This window comes from Crocodylus porosus, unplaced genomic scaffold (assembly GCF_001723895.1).
Source record: "Crocodylus porosus isolate Cpor-Errol unplaced genomic scaffold, CroPor_comp1, whole genome shotgun sequence".
In the NCBI taxonomy this organism is placed as follows: Eukaryota; Metazoa; Chordata; order Crocodylia; family Crocodylidae; genus Crocodylus; species Crocodylus porosus.
Genome location: NW_017728886.1, coordinates 252,164,374 through 252,173,190, shown reverse-complemented (window position 1 = coordinate 252,173,190; position 8,817 = coordinate 252,164,374). Strand labels below are relative to the sequence as shown.

The 8,817-nt window shown below is 44.7% G+C and overlaps 1 long non-coding RNA gene across 1 annotated transcript in view; it reads right to left on the bottom strand.

Annotated features, from left to right (window-relative positions):
• Positions 1-5,712, bottom strand: part of LOC109321769 — a 20,078-nt gene extending 14,366 nt beyond the window's left edge. The window contains exon 1 of the long non-coding RNA XR_002104170.1: positions 5,702-5,712. This is a non-coding gene — a long non-coding RNA (uncharacterized LOC109321769). The remainder of the gene's footprint in view (positions 1-5,701) is intronic.
• Positions 5,713-8,817: the final 3,105 nt, after the last annotated feature.

Sequence of the window (8,817 nt, the reverse complement as noted above, 5' to 3'; positions counted from 1 at the left end):
CTAGGAGCTGGAACCAACTTCCAAGGGAAGTGGTGCTGGCTCCTACCCTGGGGGTCTTTAAGAAGAGGCTTGATGACTACCTGGCTGGACTCATTTGAGTCCAGTCTTTTCTCCCCCCCAGGCGGGGGTCAGACTTGAAGATCTACAAGGTCCCTTCCCACCTGACTTCTATGATTCTATGAAAAGTCATGCCCACATGATATCTATGCTTCATCTTATCTATTGTACATTTCATGTGGAAATCCCTTTCACCACCTCTAGCTAGCCTGGTAGAGTGAATTGCTAATACTGACAAGCTTAAACAGCTTTAGAACAAGTAATTAGATATAATGAGTGGCAGCCTGTGTGGCAGATGGGTAACGGCACTCAGACATGGTGTTGTATCAGTTTGAATGTTCCAGGAAGCAGATGGAGTTTTCTTCTGGTTGCATACTGTGGCAGACAGAAAACTGGCCAAATGAAAACAATATGTGTGTTTTAAGAACTGCAACACAGCAAATGTAGGAATCTAAAGGGATGCCACGTTTAAGAGACCATCTGTTGATCTCAGTGTTACTGACATGTCTTAACTGAGAATTAAGGAAAATGCACCTGCACACACATTAACTAGTAGAGCAGTAGTTTTCAGCCTTTGTTCCATTTGTGGACTCCGAAAAAATTTTGAATGGAGGTGCAGACCCCTTTGGAAACCTCAAACAGAGGCGTGAACTCTTTGACTTGTAAGTGTGGGTATTCACATACTTTTGATTGACCATGGTCATCTTTCATGGAGCCCTTAGACATAGTCTGCAGACACCCAGGGGTCCACAGACCATAGGTTGAAAACCATTGTTCCAGAGAGTAAATTTGATTGTACTCTGGAGTAAAAGTAGAATAGATAATGATGCATAGCGCTAAACTGGTTTATGTCACTCCACTCTAGGATAATTACCTAGAAAAAGAAATTGAAGAGTAACTACACATGTGTGTACAAGACACCATTCGACCAATTGTGCACTTACTCCCCTACTCACATTCATCTCCTTTTGCTCAATCCATTCCAATTCAATTCTTCCACTGCATAGTGGTCAGGCACTGTAATAGCACTTCTGCAAGCAGCTAGCTTGAAAACCTGGTGAGCCACCACTTGTTATCGCAGAGGCTATGGATAAATCCTTTTTTTTTTTTTGGCAGCCTCCCTACTTGGAGTCTGCCCTCCCCCCACCAATATTGTTGTTCCTATGTATCCTACATAATAAGATTATTATTTATTATAATGATGTAAAGTAATAAATTCTTTGTATTACCATAGTGACTAGGAGCCTCATTTGTCAACCTAGACTAAGGGTATCAAACTCAACTGAGGGTCCAGGCTGGATCCAAATTTCAGGGCTGCTCACAGGTCAGATCTAGCCAAGGGCATGGGGATGGTTCCCATGGCCATCATGATGATGTCAGGGGGTGTAGTGCTCCAATATTGGCAGCAGCAGTGGGTGTGAAGGGACATGAGGTCCGGCAGCAGTAGTGAGTCCAGGGAAAGGGTTGGGGGCAGCTCTGTCAATGGCCAGTGGGGCCAAAGGCCTCCAAATTCTCTGGCAAGTGCCACCTCCCAACTTCTGGTGGTCCACTGGTAGCCAGGGATTTCAATAGAGCAGCTGTGTGAGGCTGATGTGGCCTAGAGGCCCAATGTGTAACATCCCTGACCTAGACTCCTACATGTTGGTAGGCACTTTGCAAATATGGAGTACAAAGGCTATCCCTATTTCAGAGGTTTTACTAGCCGAGGGTAAGACAAAAAACAACAGATGAATATAAACTTGTACATGGAACACAAAACACAATGAGACAGTATTGAAGAACAAGATGGACAGCACTTTCAGAACAGTTTCAGTTAACCAATGCCAAGTATTCTGTGGGCAACTAGAAAAAAGAGAATGTTAAGGAGGACTTAAAGAAGGATAAACCTATAGTTTTGGGCAGGATTTTAGCAAGCTCTCCTAAGTGTGAAAACTAACAAGGGAGGAAACATGAAGGTACCTGTTAGAAAATTTGGCAAGCAAAAAATGGAGCTGATATCATTTGCCAATAGGAGGTGGGTTTCTATATCTCAGTAGTGAATCCGAGATGATAGGGGGTGTTGGTTGTAGCTGAGTTGGTCTCTAAGACATGGGCAGACAAAGTTATTTGGCTAAATGTGATATTTTTTACTAGACCAACTAAACAGTTGGAAAAATTGTTCTTTGCATGCTTTCAGGTGCAAACACCCTTCTTCAGGCATAGGGAGAGTCTGCTGGTGTTTTGTGTTCTCTTGGATGGAATAGAAGCCAATATGCAAAATGCTGGTCTGTGAATATGCAAGTGTGTGGCAGAGAAGATCAGAGGCCATGGGAGACGATAGGTGTTGGGGAAAGGGAGAATGTTGAACTGGTGACAGACTGTAGCTGGTAAAATGTAGGGAAGTTACCTGCGGTTATCAGATGGCAGGCAGGTCATAATGTGTCATAGGTCCAATGTCTATATTTAGTCCATGATTTCTTCTATCCAGTAGATTTATAAGGTACAATTCATAGGCTTATCTACAAACGGTGTTTTGTAAATTCCCTTTGAGGATAAGAACTGAGAGATTGGAGAAAGAGTGGCTGTGTTGTAGGAAGTGTGCCCCCCCCAGGTAATTGGATGTTTTTGTCTTTGATAGATTTCCCGTGTGCATTCATTCTGGTGTGCAGTTGTTTGGTTTTTCCTACATATTTTCCATCGGGGCACTTAGTGCACCGAATGAAATACATGATATTTCTGCAGGTGCGGGTCTAAGAGCTAATCTTCAAGAAGAGACTGGATAGGCACCGGGCTGGGGTCTTATGACCCCTCCCACCCCCAGTGCCCCTTCCTGCCCATGGCAGGGGGTCGGACTAGATGATCTGTCTAGGTCCCTTCCGACCCAGTGATTCTATGAAGATCCAGGAACGGTGATGGTTCTGTTGTGGAGTGCGGTTATTGTGGGAGTGATGGAGATACATTGGCAGGTTTTACATTTCTTGTCCTGGCATGGTCTGGATCCATTTAGTGTGTTTTGGGTCATAGGAATTTTGCTTTTGGTGATGAGATTGGCTAGGTTCAGTGCTTGTTTAAAGGCTAGGATGGGTATTTCTGCAAAGCTCTTTTTAAAAATGGGGTCTTCTTCTAGTATGGGTTGCAATTGTTTGAGAATTTTCCATATAGGGAAACTATATGGGAGGCAACTAATGGTGTGCAATTCATGGGGATTTTCTTTTTGTACTGCAGCAATTCTTCATGTAGTTTCCAAGCAGCTCTTTCAAAAGTGTGATCTCTCTCTCTACACGAGTGTCCTTTTTGGGTGAAAGCCCTTTTGCACTTTACAAGGTAACGATCATGGGTGTTCTCCTCAGTGCAAATTCGGTGGTGTTGAAGGGCTTGGCTGTATATTACAGCTTTCTTGGTGTGTTTAGAGTGATTGCTGGCCTCAGACCACACTGTCACCGCTGCAGGATCTCATCCCCGGCTGTGGAATAGCTCCCTGCCCAGCCACATGCCCTGCCAGCGCCGCTGGGGCTGGTCTCCATGGAAACCCTGCCCCGCACCCCACTGTCATGGCGCTGCTGCTGCTGGGGTCTCCCCAGAAAACTGGCTGCAGCGATGCAGGCAGGGGCTGCTGGGAAATGGAACCTAGCCGCCAGCTGGATCTGCCATTTTGCCCACCCCTGGATTAGAACCAAACAAATTCAGATTGGGAACAGTGGCGACGTGTAGGGGGTGCACGGGGGGGCATGTGTACCTCCTGAGAGCGCTGGTGCCAGCCAACGCTCCCCGCTTAGGCGATGGGCGGGAGGGCAGGCAGGAGTGCTGGTGCCCCCCCCCACGAGTGCCAGCCAGGGAGTGGGGGCGCCAGGAGAAGTGCCACTTCTGGGTGTGCAGTTGTTGTTTGGTTTCTCCTTCTGGGCACACCGCTCACGCTTCCTGGTCAGCGCAGTCGGCTTCGGGGGGACCCCCCTCCCAGTCGGTGAGATCAGCTGCAGAGGGACCCTCCCCAGTTGCTCACTGGTCACTGGGGGGCACCTGTCACCCTGACACCGGTTGCCCATGATTGGCAAACAGACATATCATTAACAAAGAGGGTGATTAATCATAGGAATAAACTGCCCAAGTGGTAAATCCCTCCTCTCCTGAAGTCCTCAAATCAAGACTGGGTGCTTTTTTCCAAAATGAGCTCTGGTCAAATATGAGTTACCAGTCTCAAAACTGAGTGGCATTTAAAGGTCCAGCTGTTTGATCCAGTGGTCCCTTTTGGCATTACAGTTCAAGAATTAGTCTCCCTAGTGCATTTAAGAAGCAAAAGGCAACAAACAGCTTGGGGCTGCTGGGAATAAGGAAGCTGATCATGGAGCCCAGCTGGTGGACAGAGCTGGTGGTATGTTAACTGCATTTCCCTTGCAAATTTGTTTGGAGCTTCACTGAAAGTAGCCTTCACAATTCATGAAGGGAGAGGTGCAACGGGCTGTAATTCCTAGCTACTTGCTTACAAGACTGGCTTGTGAGCAGGATTTAGAGCAGCTGACTACCTTGCAGGAGAAGGGTGGGGTAATACAGCAGCAGCTGTCCGCCTGCAAAGCCTGCCACTTGGGTTCTGGAGTGCTGAATGAGTTGGCTGCCTCTTTTCTTCCCTTGGCCTTGAGGAACAGCTGAGAGAGCAGCATGTTACAATGCTCAGTTCAATGCACACAAGTTCTGTGTTCCTCTCAAAGTTTGCATTCATCATCCCAGTGCTCAGTCTCTCACTTCACTCACTGACACAAATATCATTTGTTTTCTGATTAACAGGACAGACAATCCCAATACAATACAACCCAATAGAAAGAACCCCGTGTCGGTCTCAGATCAGCACACAGAGCTGAGATTCATCCGAATACATGAAGTGAAACACTTCTCATTACAACAATAGCAGCAGTGTGAACCTGTGTGTCCTAAAATAAATGACACCAACAAGCACCATCTTAATGAGTGCTATGGAAAGGGCTAGAGAAAGGGAGCATGGTATCTACACTAAACCCTGAATACATAGGGCAAAACCTGGGGGGGGCCCATTTTAGGCACCATGTTGCATAAATATTAAGTACCTGGCCTTGAAGGGCTAGTCAAATAAGCTGGTGTAGGTGCAGCAGTGCAGCTCTTACAGTTCTTACTGATTTCTTCTAAGAGTAAGTTGATAAAACAATGTGACCTCCCCCTTTCCCTTTCTACCACTCTCCCCTCCTCTAAACTATCCACTTGTCCCATCCCATCTCGTAACATCCCTTGTGACAACTCTCATCTCCTTTACCCCTCTCCTGACTTAGCCTCTTTGTGTTCACAACGTATGTCTGACTTACGTTGTGTCTGCACTGGCTCCATATTACTTTTGTGGTTGATCCTAAAAAAAAGTCCTAGTCACCTGCTCCCTTGCTGGATTTTCCAAATCTGGAAACACATCAGTGAACAAGCTCCCTAATGCTGTTGCCTTTCTCTTGAGATGTTGAGATCTTGCGAGTGGTGCCGCTAGTGCACTCTTATCACCTCAACTTTGGCAGAGGAGATTATGGAGTGGAAGCAGGTGGGCTGGGTTTTGTACACTTAGTGTCTGCCGTCTTAAAAAAGGACTAGGATGCAATTCAACATGGTTCTATGGACAATAAATCCTATTAATCTGGATTTCATTTTCTGAGGACACTATAAGTTTTGTTGTTAAGTGTAAAAGATTTTGTAAGGCGTTTGACTAAATACCATATGGTATTCTGGTTAGCATAACACAATGTATATGAAGCACACATTACATGGAACAATTGCCTGATAGATCTCAATAAGTCAAAGTTCCACAGTGATTGCCACCAGACCCAATGTTTCCATTAACACTCTGGAAGTAAACTCACCACTGATAAAATCTGTAGATGATGAGAAAAGGTTGAACAATCCCATAGAGCTGTCTGGTACGTTTGGTCCATTCAAATAAAATGTGTTTTAATACAACCAAATGTAAAGTTATGCATGTAGGACCAAGGAGTGCAGGCCATATTTACAGAACTGGGGACTGATTGCTGGCAAATAGTGATTCTGAAGAGGGTTTAAAGATCATTGTGGAACAGCAACTGACTATATACTCTTACTGTGATTCTGTGATGAAAACAACAAGTGCAACTATAACGTGTAAAGAGGAAAATAGTGATCAAGATGGGAGAGGTAAATTTACATGTTCTTTGGGCAAGGGTGTAAATGATATTAGATTACTGCCCAGCCAGCCCTAAGGTCCACATTTGAAAAGGGAATATCATTACTTGAAAAGAGTGCAGAAGTTATTCAAGGGCTAGAGAAAACACCTTCCAGTGAGACACTTAGAGTTTGGTCCGTTCAGTTTTTGAAAGGTGACTTGCTTGCTATATATACGTACCTCGAAAGAAAAAAAACTTGGTATTACTAGAGAAAAACCAATGGCTAGAAACCAAAGACAGACAAAGGACCTTGTTACATGTTGCACTTTGAGCTGCTCAAATATTGCTCAGCGTTAGTGCTAGCTCAAGTCTGGACCTGTCACACCTTAAGGCTAAAGACCTCCTCTGACTGTCCCCAACCTGCACAGCTGTGACTTGTCACTACATGGGTGGTGAGCAGGGCCTGACTTTCTGCAGGCAGGTTTATGCTTCCTTCCAAGTTCTTCAGACAATCTTCCCAAATAAAAAGCAGCAGCAAACCAACAACCAAAACCAAACAAAGCAAATCCCTGATGCCCCGTCCTGGGCACCAGGAGGAGAACTCTTTGGCTCTGGCCCCAACATAGCAGCAAGCTTGTTCTGTTCACAGCTCACCTCCAGTTTGCAAACTGTTCCCTCACAATTTACTTCCTTGGGGTTTTAAACTACAAGTGGTACACTCCCTTATTATCCAAATGTTCCTCAACAGGGCTGACTGTTCCCTCTTAAAGGCCCAGACCATCCTATTACAGCTGCCTTGAGTCAAAGAAACAGAGATAGTGGTAAAATAAATTGACCACAGTTTCTGTGATGGGGAAGTACAACCTAATAACAACGCACTTCTCGCAAACCAGCTTCCTAATATGGTTAGAATATAATATGCATGTTCACCCTGTACTTTAAAATGTACCAGACTGACAAGAGAATAATATATGGAAGGGAATGCATAGAAGTTAATGACACTGATCACGCTAGTGATAATTCATACCGCCTCTTCTGGACAAAAGTTTACAGTTCATTCTGATAATGGAGGGGGTTACTACTATCCACATGACATGGGAGCTGAAACCTCAGTGTCTAATACAAGGTCTCTTTTTTTTTTCTACTCAGTACTGTCGGCCTAGTTAACCTCAACTTTCAGTTACATTTTAGCTCATTAAAAATTTCTCTTGCAGTGAATATTTGATCTCATGTATTTGTGCACTGATAAATGATGTAGGCACTGATTTGTATAAGGCTGTCCTCTGAGATCATAATGCATCAAATTCACCTTTACTAATGAGATAAGCACCTCTTTCCTACCTTTTAAAATATTAACAGGTATATTAGTTGCTTATGGCTACTTGAGAGGCAAGACACAGAAAAGGAAATGCCAAAATTGTAGATTGATTGAGAATAAATTGTTTCATTATCTGAATATGAGATATTCCCTGAAAGTTTTAGGGACTTTGGGTCCATAAATCAAAAGCTGAGCTACAGTGAGACATACTGTAAAACTGTCAATTTAATTACTGTCCAGGGTTTCTACCCTGTTTTTCTCCTTCCCTATTTTTTGTGCTTAATTTTAGGGAAATTACAGCTCATTTGTAGCACTAAAGTCTGGCTTGAATTCCTGTTTGTGAAATTGCGTGTTCAGATTCTATCCAAAAATAGCTGCCTCCAGTGCCTTTTGGTATAAACTGTATTAAATGTATGCGATACACAGGAACAGTGGTAAAAGAGGAATTTCAATTTGTTTATAGGATGGGGATCAGTGTTGTAAAGGGTTAATGACCCTGTGCCATGGGAGAGGGTCAGTCCACAGTGATTCTAAGGACTACTGTTACATGCTCACTTTTTATTCCCTTAGATTCAAATGTAATGAAAACATAACACCCAAAAACAACCACAAACCAGGACAGCCTACTAATTAAGCACACTTATGCAGAGGCTGAGTACAAAGGTGCATCTAAGGATTTCGTGATCTGATCATAGAAGGCCACCAGGTTGGTCTGACAGGACCTGCCACTGATGAAACACCTGAATCCCTCTGGAATATTGCAGTCCCCAGTACCTACTATTTCTGAAACGCAACAGCTTTCCCATGGCCGCTTCTTCTTTATCTGTTCCTTCTGTCATCCTGTGTTTGCTGCTCCTGGTGTTTTCTGCAACTGAGAGGTTGTCTTCCTTCAGTCGGTGTGCATGTTCACTGAACCATAGAGTATTCTCAATATTCACCTTTCCTACCATTTTGGTGTTTCATAGTTACACAGTTTCTAGGGTTGGAAGGGACCTGAGTAGATCATCTAGTCCGCCCCCCTGCCATAGCAGGAAAGAGTACTGGGGTCAAATGACCCCAGCAAGGTGTTCGTCTAACCTCCTCTTAAAGACCCCCAGGGTAGGGGCCAGCAACACTTCTCTTGGAAGTTGGGTCCAGACCCTAGCCGCCCTGACTGTGAAGTAGCACCTCCTGGTATCTAGCCTAAACCTACCCTCTGCCAGCTTGCGATCGTTATTCCTGGTCACTCCTGGCGGTGCTCAGGGGAACAGTGACTCCCCCAGTGCCTGCTGATCCCCCCTGACTAGTTTATAACAGGCCACTAGATCCCCCCTCAGCCTTCTC